At 45.2% G+C, this 17841-nt stretch overlaps 1 protein-coding gene across 1 annotated transcript in view; it reads right to left on the minus strand.

Annotated features, from left to right (window-relative positions):
• LOC147669049 (ribose-phosphate pyrophosphokinase 1-like) overlaps positions 1–17841 on the minus strand; it is a 99244-nt gene that overhangs the window by 58370 nt on the left and 23033 nt on the right. The gene's annotated exons all lie outside the window — the stretch shown is intronic.

A 17841-nucleotide genomic window follows, 5' to 3' on the forward strand; every position in this document is an offset into this window, starting at 1 on the left:
CATACAAGTGAACCCATTTGAAGTTTGGTCCATTGCAATTCGGGCTCGGTTCCTCATGCATGAATCGGTTGTGCACTATATCCAGGTACTGGTTAGTGGACAGAAAGAACCCCTTCATTTCAATTACTGCCAGGGGTGTGGAACTTAATAAAATATCTACTTGCCCATGGGGCAGGTTGCTTCATACATCTACTTGTCCACTAACAAAAGTCACTTGTCCCTCTGGTGCCATGTAGTGCGGCGACAAATTATAGCAGCAATCTCATTATATAAGAGCTCTGCAGTAGCCTCTCTGATTATGCCAGGGCACATACCATAGTAGCGTTTGAATTCTTGCAATCCCCTTACGTTGCCACGTTTCCGCAGATCTACATACTGGGGCTGAAGGTAGTGATAAGAAATAGTTCCAGGGTTTCCAGGGTTAGAATGCCCTTTTGAGTATATGCAAACCTACTAACTTGCATGTTTTAAGGGTTTTCAACAACTCTTCTCTAGTTTCCCATACTGAGAAATGTTGGAAATTTACTCCTGACAATGGCAGATGCAAATCTTTTTCTAGAGTTGAGGAAAAAAGTGGTTGGAGGGAAAGTGAACTTGCAAACAGTCAGATTTTCGCATGAGCAAATCTACACATGCACATTTGCTCATGCTAAAATGCAGTTCACAAATATTTTCTAGGAGTATTATTTCTTGCCCCACTTCTGTAAATTCTTGGGAATTCACGAAAGCCGTATAGCTGCACTTAACACAAGAACACTGCACTTTTGCACTTTTGAGACTCCCACACCAATAGGTATTACAAAAACCATGCCAAAACAAGTCACACATTGACAAAACTAAAAAACTGACCACCAATTTCAGACCTACTGGCTTTGTCAATGCTGGTTTGTTTCCCATGATTTTATTGAAACTGATTACACTGATATTCCATTATGAATATTTTTGGGAAATACTAGCCTGCATCAACACAGGATACTAAAAGATGCTGCAAAGAAATGGTACCTGAATATTTACAGTAGTTTAGACAAATGTTTCTTTTCCTGCTATCATTTTTTTTATGAACATTTAATTTTGAAAGCAAAGAACAGTCAATCTTGATTTCAAGCTTCTGAAAATATTTGCATCAAATCAGATAGCATTCTGGGAGCATTATACATAGCCTCCTGTGCTAAACTTTGAAATCGTGTGTACACATTTTTATACTTGAACCACTGATAGTAGTGTAGTCAGAGCTTACAACATTTACTTAGAGCGCCCACCCTAATAATTAAGGCTTTGCATTAATCAGACCCCCCAGGATATAGCGGCATGGATTAGCCAATTTAGCGGCACAAAAATGGAAATTTAGCGGCACAAATATGGAAATTTAGCGGCAATTTTGCAGCATTTTATTTGGCCATTTTTCCTACACCAAACACAGATATCTTAGTTTTTTTTGTTATTTAACAACATGAAGCTGTGTATGTATACTAATGTAAGCATTCCTCCATAGAAACACTCTTGATTATAGGTTTAAGTAATTCACATGCGTAAAGATAACAGCCCACTTATGAACCTGTGGCTATGTTTAATTTGCTTGCCGCCTCTTTTGATTTAAACTTAGGCCACATGATGACATCACTCTGCACACCTGTTATGTCTTGGCAGCATGCATCTGTCAATCAATTGCTTGTTCCCTCTATTAGTCATGCATGCATTCTCTCAATAACCTCTGCACATGAGCTTTTCGTTAACCACGCACTTTATCTTTTTTTGAACGATGCATGTAGCAGTAGTTTGTCTGTTCCCTCAGCTTTACTATGAGGAAAGTGTCTGTCGGGATCTCACAGGAGAAGCCTTGTAGAACAAAATCTGTCTCAGCGCTGGTACACTCAACAAGGGTCAGGATGGCAGGTTTATCATATCCATTGAGGTACGTTCTGGATATTTGTAAAAAAAAAAAAAAGCTAAATTTCCTTTCTCATGTGCTGTCACAGGCGTTATGTACACCATTTTATATCGAAATGTTATGTTTCTAAATAAGTAGAAAGTCTGCACTACATCTGCCTTGATCTTCTTCTTTCCTGGACATTTAGTAATCGGACTCGGTTTGTTCTATTAGGTATGATTTTTTCCTTGCGGAATGTGGCTGGTCAGGAGTGATTTGGGCAAATTTAGGCCCAGATTTGCACCTAAAAACAAACCCCACACAAAATAGGCTTCCCCAAAAATTAACAGAAAATGTATTCGCCATTAGAAAATCTAAATCCTCTGGTCACGTTTCCCGGAACTTCCAAATTTGCTTTTCAGCAAAACACTAATAAGGTAGATGTTTTCCCTAGCCCACTTGTTGCCTCGTTCTTTTAAAGGTTTTGGATTGTGCATTTCTCTGTGATTCAAAGGCTAACGTCAAATACATGTGCATTTCTACTGATCATTGGAATTCTAACCAACCCCACTCATGTAAAGAGCAGGTCTGTGACTGATTGATTGAAATGCGATTCCCATGTAGATTTTCCCCTTTAAAATGTTGGCTGCACATGTTGTATGACCCTCGGCTCCAGGGGAGGGCGGCGCCTCGCCCCAGTCACCGGGAGGGTCTCCAGCGGGGAGCCAGAGGCGGGAGGGGCACTTCAAAGCCTGTCACAGTGAGCTGCTAATGCCTCATTAAGCTGTTTCTTTAGTGCTTCTGTGTCCTTTCCGCACGCCCCAATAAACAACGTAAGTGGCCCCAGACCCCCCAGGATATAGCGGCTTTTGTCAAAATGCCGCGATTTCTACAAAAGTGCCGATTTCGTGGGCAAATCGCGATATCCTGGAGGGTCTGTGTAGTGGCATCCTGCAGTGAAAGCAATGCCACCTTGCAGTCATGTGTGGTACTGCACCCAAACCAACCAAGCACATTACAAAGAAATGGCCCACACCACTCAGAAGGCTGCCGTGGCACGTAGTGGAAGTAGAGGCAGCACCCACTGATACGCATGAGGCAGCCAGACGGGGCTAAGTTTTGAAAAGTCAAGCCACTGTACAGTCCACACAATAAAGAGGGAACAGAGACAATGCAAACTGCACCAGAGTGGTGCAAGAGGAACAATAGCAGAGTATACCCATCGAGAGACTGTTAAACCCGACAAGAAGCCCCAAAGCTTCCCCAGCCAAGAAAGCTGTGAAGAGTCAAGTTACAGCCAAAAGAATGGAACCGGAGGCCACCAAGCCCCATACAGCAGAAGGGGAACGCGTGATGCATGCAAGCCCCCAGTGAGTGTCTGATGCCACTGCAAGCAAGGAAATTGTGCCACTCACCCCCAGTGGTGAACAGACACCACCACATGCCAAAACAAGCATTTGCAATGCAATTGGTCTCACATTATTAAAGTTTGAGCTATTGGCATTGTTAAATAATGCCACACCAATAGCTAAAACTTTAATAATGCAAGACCTATTGCATTGCAAATGCTTGTTTTATTTACAAGTGTTTTTAGGCAGCCCTCTTCATTAACTGTTCTGTGGCGGGAAAGAAAGAAGTGGTGCAGTGGTCATTGGCCAGAACAACCTCCTTCAGAAGGAGGAACAGAGCCTTTGAGTCTCAACTGTTGCCTCAACAACATCCTGTTCTGAGCAAATCACATCATCAAGTCTTATTGGTAAGGTCACTGCAAAACAGGTTTTCATCCAAGTGCTTTCCCCTAGCTGTGTGTACTACCAAGAACAAAGATGCTTGTAACAAACGCCGTCTGCGGACTCGTTTACATTGTAGAAGCCCACGTGTTTCATTTAGTCCGCACTCCCGGTGAAAGCTGGGCTTTACGGCCGGGGCATTTCACTTGTGAGGAGCTGTGGAGAGCTGCAGCTCTGAAGCGCTTCGAGAGCACGCAGGGGCTTCTCGGAGTCTGTCGCACCAGTGAGGCACAAATCTGGTCAGCTAAAGATGTTCGTTGGGTGCAAGGGATACCAGGCGCTCACCAGACCCATCCAAAAAGCTATAGATTTTTTATAATGCATCCCTCGAGTGTTGCAATCTGGAAGAGCAAGCATTTTTTCCTAATTGGACTTGGTTTTGATAATAAAGTGCACAATGACAAAGAAAGCAGAGTAGTGGTAAGGGGGCGAACAGCACATACTGGGGAGAAGGGAGAAGTAAAGATGAGGGACTACAAAGACGAATGTAATAAAAACAGGAATGGATACAGCAGTTTACTTGCGTGGAGCAACAAAAATGTTGCCGATTTCAGGGAGTATAAATACACGCAGTAAACAAAGGTATTGACAATTCAAAATGTAAAAGAAAAAAGCTCTAGTCGAATGTGTATTTTGTGCTGAATGCACATTCAAGATTTACTGTATAAACAACTCCCGATAACACGATGAACTAATGAAAGCTTCACTGACATGACGGCTATTTAAAAGAAAACCATGGAACACGTCGCACACAGCCCTTAAGAAAACACAACCGTTACGGCTGCAACTCCGGCGCTCCAATGCTGACGGCGGCGGAAAGGATTATGAGCAAATTGCCTCTTCAATAAGATTTTATCGACAAAAGAAAATATGTTTATTTTGGCAACTTTGTTGGCGCTTCTGCGCTTTTGTTGTTCTTTGGCAGATGTAATGGCCGAATAACAGACAGATCTTGGACAGGAGGAAGCAGGTATTGGGCGGCGGCACGTAGTGACATGTGCGCTCTCAGCCTATTATCGGGCATTGTTTGTTTTGCAGTCACTTTGGCAAATATCGCGGCAAGAATTACAAATATCGCGGCCATCGCGCTATTCAGCCGATTTCGCAATTTTTTCGTGAATCGCGAAATGCTGGAGGGTATGATTAATGAACGATACATACAAGTTTGAACAGCATTAACATATGGATAAAAAGAACAGAAGTTACTTACCTGTAAACTGTGGTTGTCCAGTATTTGTGTCTTTCATAGATTCACATGCTTGAATAATTCCCAGTCATCTAAGTGGGAGTCCCACGGTAATTAAGATAGTAGTAAGATATATATATATATATACATATATATATATATATACACATATACATATATATATATATATATATATACACACACACACACACATAAATAATTTTCACAAAGGAGTCCTGTGCACTGCCTCCAAGCAGTTTGGAAACGCCTGCCTCACATTATGGTATTATGAGCGCAGGACTCTGTGTCAAAATACAGCGCGCTGAACCGCAAACACAGCCTACTAAAGGTTTAAAATAATGCATTACTGAACCAAAACTCTCGACTTTACTAAAAAGTGAATATTTTACATTCACCACAAGGACAAGTCCCATAAAGCTGGGTATGACGGTGTACTTAACACACGCCTACCGGGGGCTTGTCTTAATAAAATGCCAGGAAAATATGTGATGCATAATAGAGTATAGCCCCTGAGAAAAGGCGAGGTCCCCTGAAACCCGTCGGGCACTGGAAAGACTTGTATTGTGGAGAGGCGTGCTGACATGAGAAGCCCGGAGGGCAGAGCCCCGCAGTGTGCCTCTTGAATGCTTTAGGCACTTGTTGAATAATATATATATGTATACATATACACACACACACATACACATCTAAGAAATTAAGAAATACATAAAAGAAAAAAATTCCAATATGTATATTCCTTTTAAAACAAAATCTTGAAGTACCATAGAACAAAATAGGCCACTAGGAATCAATAGGGAGAGCTCACTTTAGGAACATATCCAAGTCATTATAATAGTCCACTTTCCAGCCAATCAGGCTTTAGCACCCTCTAGAACCATCTCCTCAGAAGCTCAAGCCCTCAGATTTTCGTAGCACAGGAGTGACAAAGTGCATGAGGAGAAGGGAGCCGCTGAGGGGAGGAAGGGTGGGTCGCATGTGAATCTATGAAAGACACCAATACTGGAGAACCACAGTTTACAGGTAAGTAACTTCTGTTCTTCTCCAGTATTAGGGGTGTCTTTCATAGATTCACATGCTCGAATAAGAATAGAAAGCAGTACACCATAATAAACAATCATAAAAGGCAGTGAACAAAGTTGCATCGCATAGACATGTATAGGCAACATTGCGTAAACACAAGAAAAAACCTTTTATGATAGGAGGCGGGAAGCAACAGAGGCTCACCTTTTTTGAAGAGGTTTCGAAGCACCGCCTGACCCACAGCAGTATCCACAGCATTGATTGCCTCCAGACAGTAGTGCCTTGTAAACGTGTGTCTGCTGGACCACGTTGCAGCTCTGCAGATCTGATGCAGAGGCACTCCTGCAAACAGGGCAGTAGAGGAAGCAACTGCTCTCGAAGAGTGTGCTCGCACCGGAGCAGAGAGGCTTTCCAGCTCATTGATGGCAGAAGAAATCCAACGAGAGATTGTCTGCTTAGTGACTGGATGACCCTTACCCCTATGGCCAGGAAGAGTTGGTCAGACTTTCGAAAAGTAGCACTGCGCTGGATGTATAATTTGAGGCATCGTCTCAGGTCAAGGGAATATAGAGTGCGCTCAGCAGGAGACAGAGGATTAGGAAAGAAAGTCCTGAGGATGACCGGTTCATTAAAGGTGGAAGTCTGATGGAACCTTAGGAATAAATTTTGGATTTGTACGAAGCTCAACAGCGTCCTTTGAGAGTTGGAGAAAAGGCAGCTGTATGGTAAAAGCGTGAATATCGCTAACCCTCCTAGATGATGTAAGTGCCAGGAGGAGTGAAAACTTCCAAGTAAGGAATTTCAGTTCCGCTGAGTGAATGGGTTCAAAAGGAGGTTTGAGAAGTTTGCCGAGGACCAGATTAAAGCGCCAAGCCGGAGGAGGCCGTCGGATTGGTGGAAACATCCGGAATAGGCCCTTAAAGAATTGGCGAATGATCCGAGAGGAGTACAGAGACGTGTAACTGTCATGTCAAAAACGGAAAAGTGCCGCCAGAAAAACTTTGAGGGAGGAATTTGAAAGTCCCGATTTTGCCAACAGGAGGAAGAAAGGCAATATCTGCTCAGGGGAGCGAGCAGAGGATCAATGTTCTGCGAATGGCACCAGACACAAAACAGTTTCCATTTTAACTTATAGGTTTTAATGGTTGAAGGAGCCCATGCATGAGCAAGGACCTGCCTGCAGTCCGGATCAAGATTTAAATGTGCAAACTCATTGTGTTCAGGTTCCAGGCATGAAGTTGGAGAGACGCTGGGTCCAGATGGCATATCTGCCCTTGATTTATGGTAAGGAGGTGAGGCATCGGATGAAGAAGTATCGGCTCGTACTGAGAAAGAGGAAGTCGACCCGTGAACCACGTCGACGTGTCCACCTGGGTGCGATCAACAGTATGTGACACGGTTGGCGCTTCATTCTGCGCAGAAGGCGAGGTATAAGAGGAATCGGTGGAAAAGGGTACATGAATTCCTTCAACCAGTTGATCGAAAATGCATTCCCGCTCGATCCTTTGTGGGGATGCCAACTTGCATAGCGTAGGCATTTGCGATTGAGTGGAGTCGCAAACAGATCCAGATCCGGTTGGCCCCACCTGCGAAAGACATACTCCAGAGTCGACTGATGGAGTTCCCACTCGTGGTGGTCTGTGGCCGATCTGCTGAGAGAGTCTGCAGAGGCGTTGGAAATGCCCGGGACATAAACTGCAGTCAACTGAACATGATGATTTATGGCCATTTCCAGATCTGTTGTGCCTGTTGTGAGAGCAGGAGAGACCTCGTACATCCTTGTTTGTCGAGGTAGTGCATACTGGTGGTGTTGTCTGTACGCACCAACAGAGACTTCCCCTTCCAGAAGACGAAACGATTTTAGGGCAAGGAAGATTGCCAGAAGCTCCAGCCGATTGATATGCCACTTGCGCTGGTCGACTGTCCACTTGCCCTTAATTGGCATCTCCCCGAGGTGTGCACCCGAACCCTCTAAGGAAGCGTCCGTCGTAAGGGTAAGCGTGGTGGCCGGCTCTTGAAACAGACGCCCTGTTGTGATGTTTGGAAGGTGAGCCTACCATTCCAATGCCCCCTGGATGCGGGGGGTCAGGAAGACCTGGTCGTTGAACGACCCAGAGACTTGCCGCCATTGTTTGTCCAATTCTTCCTGAAGGACTCGCATATGCAGCCTGCAGTTGGGGATCAGTGGTATGCAGGATGAGGTCATGCCCAGAAAGGATTTGAACATCTGGACAGAAACTGACCTTTTGGAGCGCAGAAGAGTGACTAGTTTGATGATACGATCTAGACGTTCCTGCGAAACTAACACTTTTGCGAGGCGTGTATCTACCAATGCTCCCAGAAAGACTCTGTTGTGATTGAAGGACATGTGACTTTTCTAGGTTGATGGAGAGACTCAGTTTGCGGAAGAGGGAAAGGCAAGTCTGAGTGTGGTGAGTTGCTGTTAGAAAGGTTGATGCCTTTATTAAGCAGTCGTCCAAATAAGGGTAGATTTGTATGCCTTGCAGGCGTAGATAAGCCCCCACCAGAGCCATGATCTTTGTGAAGACCCTCGGTGCAGAACGAAGGCCAAAAGGTAGAACCTTGAATTGGTAGTGCTTTGATCCCACTTTGAAACGGAGATACCTTCTGTGCCTTTGATGGATTGGCACATGAAAGTATGCATCCTGGAATTCTTCCGGATTCAGGAACTGCAAAATTTCCAGCAAGGTCAGCATTTGAAATGTCTTGGACTTGACAAATTTGTTGAGGGCTCTGAGATCTAAAATCAGCGCCACTCTCCTGACTTTTTCCTGATAAGAAAATAGTGGGAATAGAAGCCCTTCCCTTGTTGTTCGAGGAACGACTTCGACTGCCCAAGTTGCAGTTATGATCCAAAAAGGTGCAAACAGTTCCTTTAGATGTTTTGGAGGAGGACCAGATGGTGGGCGGTTGGGTGGGAATTTGATGAACTCAAAAGCATGGCCTTTTTGGATAACCTCCAAAACCCAACGGTCCGAAGTTATTTGTGACCAATTGAAAAATCTTTGGGAGATAACCTCCAAAACCCAACGGTCCGAAGTTATTTGTGACCAATTGAAAAATCTTTGGGAGATCCGACATCCAATCTGTAGAGTGGGAAAAGACTTGAAGTTGTTATAGACACTTTTTATTGGAGGAGTTACTTCCTCTGTAGGTGGTTTTACGCCTGTATGGCCTGGAGTCGCTCTGTCGAGGCTGCGATTGGTTGGAGTAACGCTGTCTGTTGTCATTATAAGAGCGGTATTGGGAGGAGCCATGAAAATTGGAGGTTGTGCCCAACCACGTGCTTCACGAAAAGGCCTCTTCCGGTATTGCAGAGAACCTAGGGCTAGAGCAGTATCTGTGTCCTTTTTAATAGACTCCAGGGCGTCATCCACATGTTTTCCGAAGAAGGACTCGCCATCGAAAGGCAAATCAAGTATTTTAGCTTGCACCTCCGGCCGAAAGGACGTAGACTGGAGCCAGCCTTGTCTCCGTAAAACTGCGGCGCCAGCTAGCTGCCGGAAACCAGTAGAAGAGATATCAACAGAACAGTCAATGATTTCAGAGGAAAACTTCTCACCCTCCTGTACGATCTTTTGTGCTTCAGCTCTAGACGTTTCAGGTATCGGGTCAAACAAGGCAGCAATTTCGGACCACATCTGTCGGTCGTAACGGCCGAGGATGGCTAAAGAATTTGCAGCCCGAACAGTGGTTGCAGCCATCGTAGAAAACTTTTTGCCGATGGTGTCCAGTCGGCGGTCATCCTGATCCGGAGGCGATGTTAAAGCAGGAGATGGATTACGGGACTTCTTTTGTGCAGCCTGTGTAATGACAGTCGGGTTTCGGCTGAGAGACTAGACAAGCAGGCAAATCCTCAGGTGCCCTATACTTTGGCAATACGCGGAAGCACAGCAGGGACAGAATTAGGCCGTTCCATAAGTTTGAGGCCTTCTTTCCATATGAAGTCTATGATTGGAATAGAAAGCACCTGCCTCAAGGCTGATCTTTGTAATCATATAGAAAGCAGTCTTCTTGCCCGACGACAATAGGCAAGTGAAATAGTTTGGCAGCTCTTGACATCAACATATGGAAACCCCCAATGTCAACTGGAGGCGACGCCAAAGGAGAAGTTGGAGGAGGAGACAAAGTTTGTGCCTGATAACCATCCCAATCTGCCATTGCAGAGTCATCATCCTGGTCAGTATCCGTATTATTAGTATCCACCTGAACAGGAAGTTGTGGAGTAGGAGAGGCGGCTCTCGGAGCAGGCACAGAAGGCTGTGTAGTTGTAGGCAATGGAGATGCCGGCGTGGATGGTGGAAATCGACGGTTGTAGTCATCGAGCACGTACTGCAGGTTAGAGATCAAGGACATCGGCAACTGTGCCATAGGAACATCTTGTTCATTAGCATGCAAGGTTTCTTGAGCAGGGTCATGCAACTCCTGCTCATCAGCATCATCACAATCTTGATATTTAACGTGTAACTCCGAAGGGCTACTGGCAGCCCGAAAGTTATCGTCCACATAGGAGCCCTCTTAATCACTCTTCTTCAGAGGCAAACAATTGAGGTGGAGGACTGGAGCGATGGCGCAAAGGGCTCAATTCCACATGAGCTGGCCGTTTGACAGTAGTAGCTGTAACCACTGTGAAGCTGGTAGCAGTGGCAAATGAAAAAGGAGCCGTCAACGGTACAGTCGACGATGAGGTCGCCGTCGAGATGTTTGCTGAAGACTTTCCTGACGTCAACAACAATTGAAGGCTTCCGACAACGAAGGAACTGTAGCCGTCGAGGTCTTTTTCGTCGACGTATGCTTTGCTGTCGTCGATGAGGTTTATAACGTCGTCGAAGATGTCATCGAAGATGTCGACGAAGTAGCCGTCGACGAGGAGCTGGTAGTCGACGAGGCAGTGACGGAGGACCAGACCGCCGTAGACGAAGAGGCAGGAGTCGACGAAGCTTTCGTCGACGAATGGCGTGGACTGGGTCGTGAATGAGATTGGCTTCTTCGTCGTCGACATCTTGATGATAGAAGAAATGGGCCTGACCTCCTGAATCAGTGTCGATGAAGTGGTCGTCATCGTCGTCGACAGGGAAGTAGTCTTCGTCGTCATAATGTTGACTGTTTTCGTCGTGGTCGAGGGCACAGGGGAAATCTGCGAAGCCAGAGAACTAGGTCCCATAGGCGTAGAGGCCGGCACATCCCGTGGGGAGACTGACTTTGAAGCGTCCACAAGCTTCTTTTTCTTCAGAAAAGGCGAAGGAACGTCAGACTCAGACCCACGCTTCAGAGAGATTGCAGTTTGACGAGAAGAAACACTCTCAAAATCAGACACAGTGTTGTCCGAAGTCTTCAACCTCTGTAGCCACAGAAGGAGACGGGCCTCTCTATCTTTCAAAGTCTTATTTGAAAAGATCATGCAAAATTTATAACTCCTCACCTCATGATCCGGGTATAAGCAATAAATGCATTTTTTATGTGGGTCCTCCTTGAAAAGACGCAGTTTTCCGCATGAGGAACAGGGTCTGAATAAAGACTTCTTTATTGTAGACATTGTTGAAAGTTTGAAGTAAAAAACTGAGCAGAGGTCAGGGAGACTCCCTTCACACGACGTGTGGTAGAAAATCTGAGTGCTTGAGCTTCTGAGGAGATGGTTCTAGAGGGTGCTACAGCCTGATTGGCTGGAAAGTGGACTATTATAATAACTTGGGATATGTTACTAAAGTGAGCTCTCCCTATTGATTCCCATGGGCCTATTTTGTTCTATGGTACTTCAAGACTGTTTTAAAATTAATATACCTGTTGGAATTCTTTCTTTTATGTATTTCTTAATTTCTTAGATATATATATATATCTATGATTCAACAAGTGCCTAAAGCATTGAAGAGGCACACTGCGGGGCTCTGACCTCCGGGCTTCTCATGTCAGCACGCCTCTCCAAAATACAAGTCTTTCCAGTGCCCGACGGGTTTCAGGGGACCTCCCCTTTCCTCAGGGGCTACACTCTATTATGCATCACATATTTTCCTGTCATTTTATCAAGACAAGCCCCCCGGTAGGCGTGTGTTAAGTACACCGTCATACCCAGCTTTATGGGACTTGTCCTTGTGGTACACGTAAAATATTCACTTTTTAGTAAAGTCGAGAGTTTTGGTTCAGTAATGCATTATTTTAAACCTTTAGTAGGCTGTGTTTGTCCCTCACCACCCCTTGTTGTAAATATTTTTGTCCACCCTAAGCGTGGAAGGGTATACTCAGATGTGAGTCCCTTGCTCATTGCACCATCAGGATTCAAGCAAGCCGGGCCGAAGACGGCTGAAATGCCAGAAACCGGTCCCCGGTAGCTTGTTTCCTTCCCAGTGTAAGAATTGGCTTTTGTAGTTTGGTTTGCCCTGTTCCCATCATGCACAGGGACAGGAACAGACTAATTTGCATACAGCCAGGTTCTGAAACTGGGATGGTGCAGTGAGCTAAAAAACGGTGTTGGATCTAGCCCTGATCTCTTGACTGGGTGAGAGTAATCTGTTTAATTCAGAGACTCTGTCCCTCACCACCCCTTGTTGTAAATATTTTTGTCCACCCTAAGCGTGGAAGGGTATACTCAGATGTGAGTCCCTTGCTTATTGCACCATCAGGATTCAAGCAAGCCGGGCCGAAGACGGCTGAAATGCCAGAAACCGGTCCCCGGTAGCTTGTTTCCTTCCCAGTGTAAGAATTGGCTTTTGTAGTTTGGTTTGCCCTGTTCCCATCATGCACTGGGACAGGAACAGACTAATTTGCATACAGCCAGGTTCTGAAACTGGGATGGTGCAGTGAGCTAAAAAACGGTGTTGGATCTAGCCCTGATCTTTTGACTGGGTGAGAGTAATCTGTTTAATTCAGAGACTCTGTCCCTCACCACCCCTTGTTGTAAATATTTTTGTCCACCCTAAGCGTGGAAGGGTATACTCAGATATGAGTCCCTTGCTCATTGCACCATCAGGATTCAAGCAAGCCGGGCCGAAGACGGCTGAAATGCCAAAAACCGGTCCCCGGTAGCTTGTTTCCTTCCCAGTGTAAGAATTGGCTTTTGTAGTTTGGTTTGCCCTGTTCCCATCATGCACTGGGACAGGAACAGACTAATTTGCATACAGCCAGGTTCTGAAACTGGGATGGTGCAGTGAGCTAAAAAACGGTGTTGGATCTAGCCCTGATCTCTTGACTGGGTGAGAGTAATCTGTTTAATTCAGAGACTCTGTCCCTGACCACCCCTTGTTGTAAATATTTTTGTCCACCCTAAGCGTGGAAGGGTATACTCAGATGTGAGTCCCTTGCTCATTGCACCATCAGGATTCAAGCAAGCCGGGCCGAAGACGGCTGAAATGCCAGAAACCGGTCCCCGGTAGCTTGTTTCCTTCCCAGTGTAAGAATTGGCTTTTGTAGTTTGGTTTGCCCTGTTCCCATCATGCACTGGGACAGGAACAGACTAATTTGCATACAGCCAGGTTCTGAAACTGGGATGGTGCAGTGAGCTAAAAAACGGTGTTGGATCTAGCCCTGATCTCTTGACTGGGTGAGAGTAATCTGTTTAATTCAGAGACTCTGTCCCTCACCACCCCTTGTTGTAAATATTTTTGTCCACCCTAAGCGTGGAAGGGTATACTCAGATGTGAGTCCCTTGCTCATTGCACCATCAGGATTCAAGCAAGCCGGGCCGAAGACGGCTGAAATGCCAGAAACCGGTCCCCGGTAGCTTGTTTCCTTCCCAGTGTAAGAATTGGCTTTTGTAGTTTGGTTTGCCCTGTTCCCATCATGCACTGGGACAGGAACAGACTAATTTGCATACAGCCAGGTTCTGAAACTGGGATGGTGCAGTGAGCTAAAAAACGGTGTTGGATCTAGCCCTGATCTCTTGACTGGGTGAGAGTAATCTGTTTAATTCAGAGACTCTGTCCCTCACCACCCCTTGTTGTAAATGTGTTTGCGGTTCAGCGCGCTGTATTTTGACAAAGAGTCCTGCGCTCATAATACCATAATGTGAGGCAGGCACTTCCAAACTGGTTAGAGGCAGAGCACAGGACTCCTTTGTGAAAATTACAGCACGCCAAACTACGAACACAGCCTACTATAGGCATGAAAATATGCATCATTCTTCAAAAAAATGCTCGACTTTACTTGAAAGTGAATTGTTCTTACATGCACCAAAACGGACTACAACTCCAAGTAAACAAGGTATGACGAGGCACTAAGCACACGCCTACCAAGGGATTTGAATAAACAAATGTTCCGGCAATTAGTGATGCATGCACAAATATTTCTTGATGGCAGCCCCTGAGGAAGGGAGAGGTTCCCTGAAACGCGTTGGGCACACTAAAGAATTGCTAAGTGGTGAGGCATGCTGAGGGGGAAGCCCGGAGGGCGGAGGACTGTTGTGTGCCTCCCCATAGCTTCAGGCACTTTGTTGATACATATATATATAGATACATATATATATAGATACATATATATATATATATATAAATAATTCTTACTACCATGTTATGTACCATGGACCTCCCACTTCGACAACGGGGAATTATTCAAGCATATGAATCTACGAAAGACACCCCTTATACTGGAGAATATTACCTTAACGGCAGACAGTTCCCTTCCCTGATCTATAATGTGGTACTGCAAACTGGCAGCCAATTGGTTTGTGCTGCAGGGGCTTGGGCCTACTTGTCCCAAGGACAAAATACACATGAAAACTTGTTGCTCTTGACCCCAAACAATATGTCCTGGACGTCGGACTATAGGAATTCCACATCCCTGTACTGTGGTCTCTCCACATCATGGGACATGGGCACCACCTTGTGCGCTGGTTGTACCGCGGACTGCAAGAAAACCTACATATATCACTATTGCCTCTCAGACAGAAGTGGGAACTGGCACTTGCGAGGGAGTTAGAAGATGGGGAGTGGAACACTGCCCTAGAAAATCCCCGACGGGTGTCCTGTAATTTTCGGCTGAAGACAATGCAGTTACTAATACTACACAGGGCCTATCCTACACCTCAGGCTATTCACAAAACGAATCCTTCGGCCACTGCACTATGTCCCAGATGCACCCACCAACCTGCTGATTTCACTCATGTTATGGTCATGCTCTACCCTAGGGAGGTTTTGGTCGGAGGTTACACAAGGACTATCTAAACTCACTGAATGCGCCCCTTGGGACACAATGGAGGTGTGCCTATTAGGTCTCCTTCCACTCCCGAAGAAGGTGAAACGACTACGTCGTTTTACAGGGTTAGCTCGGATGCTGGCAAAAACAATTAAATAACAGCACTGGAAATCTCGCCTGACGGCACGAGAGGGCAAGTGGGGGGAGGAGGTCATTAGATGGGCAGTAGCAGAAGGGGAGGCGCTCAGACGCGAGGAATATAGGGGATTGCGGAAAAGACCGATTTCCATGGAATGGGCTCAAGCAATAGAGCAGTTTAAAGCACAAGCAGACGAAGACACAGTAGAGGCCCTAGACCCTCTGATAGCTTAGATACAACTACCAGATTCCTGCCTGGAAGGAGGTTTGGATAAGGAGGGTTCCCCCCTTCCCCTTTTCTTCTCCCTTCTTCGCCCACCCCCCCACAACTCAGCTAAATTCTTAGATATTGTTCAGCTCCCTTCCCCCTTCTCTCCCCCCCACCCCCGCGGGAACATTGGCCTAACATTTGCATGATTGGTCCTCAGGAGCCGGTCCCGACGGAGACGATTGGGATCGAGCGGCTAAGTTTATAGTTAACAGTTAGTAGGGAGGGAAGAGTTGCGGGTGGGATGACTAGGGTGGGTGTTGAGGGAAGAAGCTGATGATACACAGAGGTGCAAGATATATTGTTCTAAACAAATTACTGAGATTAAGAATGGTGTTGTAGAATTCTAGTTTACGTACCAAGCGACTGTAATCAGCAATGCATTGTCATAAGGACGCTCGACAACATATGCAAAAGATTTGAATGCTTAAATGTAACCAAAAATGAAGCTATATACTGTAATTTGATACGTGTCTCATAACTGTAATAAAATTGTGTTAACAAATTATTAGTGTCTTGAGACTATCTGCATTTGTTGATCTCAGAGGGTAACAGTGGGCTCGAGGAGGGGGAGGGGTGAAGCTAGGAAGGGAGAGGGGAGAGGGGAGGGGGTTGGCAGCGTGGGTCAGAGATGAGAGTAGAAACGTCCCTGATCCGTCTATTGCCAGATCGATCCCTAGGGAGTGTGGGTGTCTGGATGCAAAATATTGGCTTTTAGAGTTGCAGCGTACAGGTGTATTTCTGGTGATCCCCATTGCCTGAATGTCTGTTTGAACTCAGTTTGATTTGAGTTCCCACTCATGCAAGGGGGATGCTGGTCTTTCCAGCTTGAATGCTTCTAGGTTGTCTTTTCCTGGAAGATGCATTGTTGTTGTACTATTCATTTGAATTACTGGAACCAGCTCCCCCATCCAGTTGCGCCAATGCCCCAATTTCCTAACTTTCAGAAAACTGCTCAAAACGACACTGTTTTAAACTCTCCCTGGTTGGCCACTAGCTGTCACAGCACTGAGATACCCTGATGGGGGCGATTCGGGCGCTATAGAAATCAAAATCAAATCAAATTAGTAATTATTTTACCGACAGCAATATCTGAAAGGCTTTTACGGCTAGGAACATTATTTTTAGTTCCAGTACATTGATATGTTGTACTGCTTCCTGCTCTTTCCAAATTCCTCCGATTTAGAGTTTTCCCAAAGGAGCTTCCCAACCCATATGCTGTGGTAAAGGTTACGTTCTGAGCTGGAGGTACGAATGGTCTCCTGGTTGCTATTTTTGTCCTGTTGCAACACATCATATCCTCTTGTACTCTGTGTGACAACCAGTAGATCTTTCCAACTCCCTGTGGCTTGTGACCATTGACTTGGTACCCATTCTCGAATTGGTCTCATGTGGTACCTTGATTAGGTTATGAGATGTATGCTGGAGGCCGATTTTCCCAGCATTTCCCACACAGTCCTCACTGTCAGATTGACCCTTTTGGCATTAGTGAGTTTTGTGTAAAAGCAATAATTTCCTCTTCTTGCAAGGATAAGCTTTCACCACTGCTGAGTTGATCCTCGCTCTCTGGAACAGCATTTCTTGTTCTGGGTTGGGCGATGATTTTTCTTGGTTTATAAAAATAAAATAAAATAAAATAAAAAACACACACACATTGTGGAGTGTTGATATCACTGTCTATGTGATCTTTGCACTTGTTTAGAGTTTGCTTTTATCAGCCAGTCGTCCAGGTAAAGATTTATGTACACATGGTCTTCTTAAGTGAGGCGCCATGGCTGCTAGGCACTTTGTAAACACTATTGGTGATTATTTTATTTTAAAAGGTCAGTACTTTGAATTGATAATGTGTTTAGTCTATCACAAAACAGAAGTATTTCCTGTGTCTCTAACTCATTGGAGTGTGTAAACATGCATCCTTTAGATCTATTGTTGCCATATAGTCCTGCAGAGTTATCCGTTTGAATTTCTTGGTATTTATGAAGTTTTTCAAGAAACAGAGGTCTAGTATCGGACAGTGATCAGTCTTGATTTGGTATTAGAAGTAGGTCAATTCGTTGCCCAGGGTTATCTTGTTTTGGGCACTTTACCTATTGCCTTCTTTTTGTAGCAATTCTCCTGCTTCTTGTAGTAGTCAGTTTTTTCTTCTTTTGTATGAACCACTCTCGTGGGTCCTTTTATTGGTGGTGGTTTGATTCGTTATTTGCAATAGCCAAACAGCATGATGTTGAGTATCCATTAGTCTGAAGTCCACTCCTAAAAAAAAAAAAGTTATCCTTACCCTATAGGATGTGTGTGAGACAAGGGATGCAGTTGTATGAAGTCACTTGCTAGTTAATGCAGTCGCCCCTTTTTTGTGGCTGCGATCATCCCCCTCGCTCATTCCGTAAAGAGTTGACGTAGGAGAGTC

This window comes from Lissotriton vulgaris, unplaced genomic scaffold (assembly GCF_964263255.1).
Source record: "Lissotriton vulgaris unplaced genomic scaffold, aLisVul1.2 SCAFFOLD_393, whole genome shotgun sequence".
Lineage (NCBI taxonomy): Eukaryota > Metazoa > Chordata > Amphibia > Caudata > Salamandridae > Lissotriton > Lissotriton vulgaris.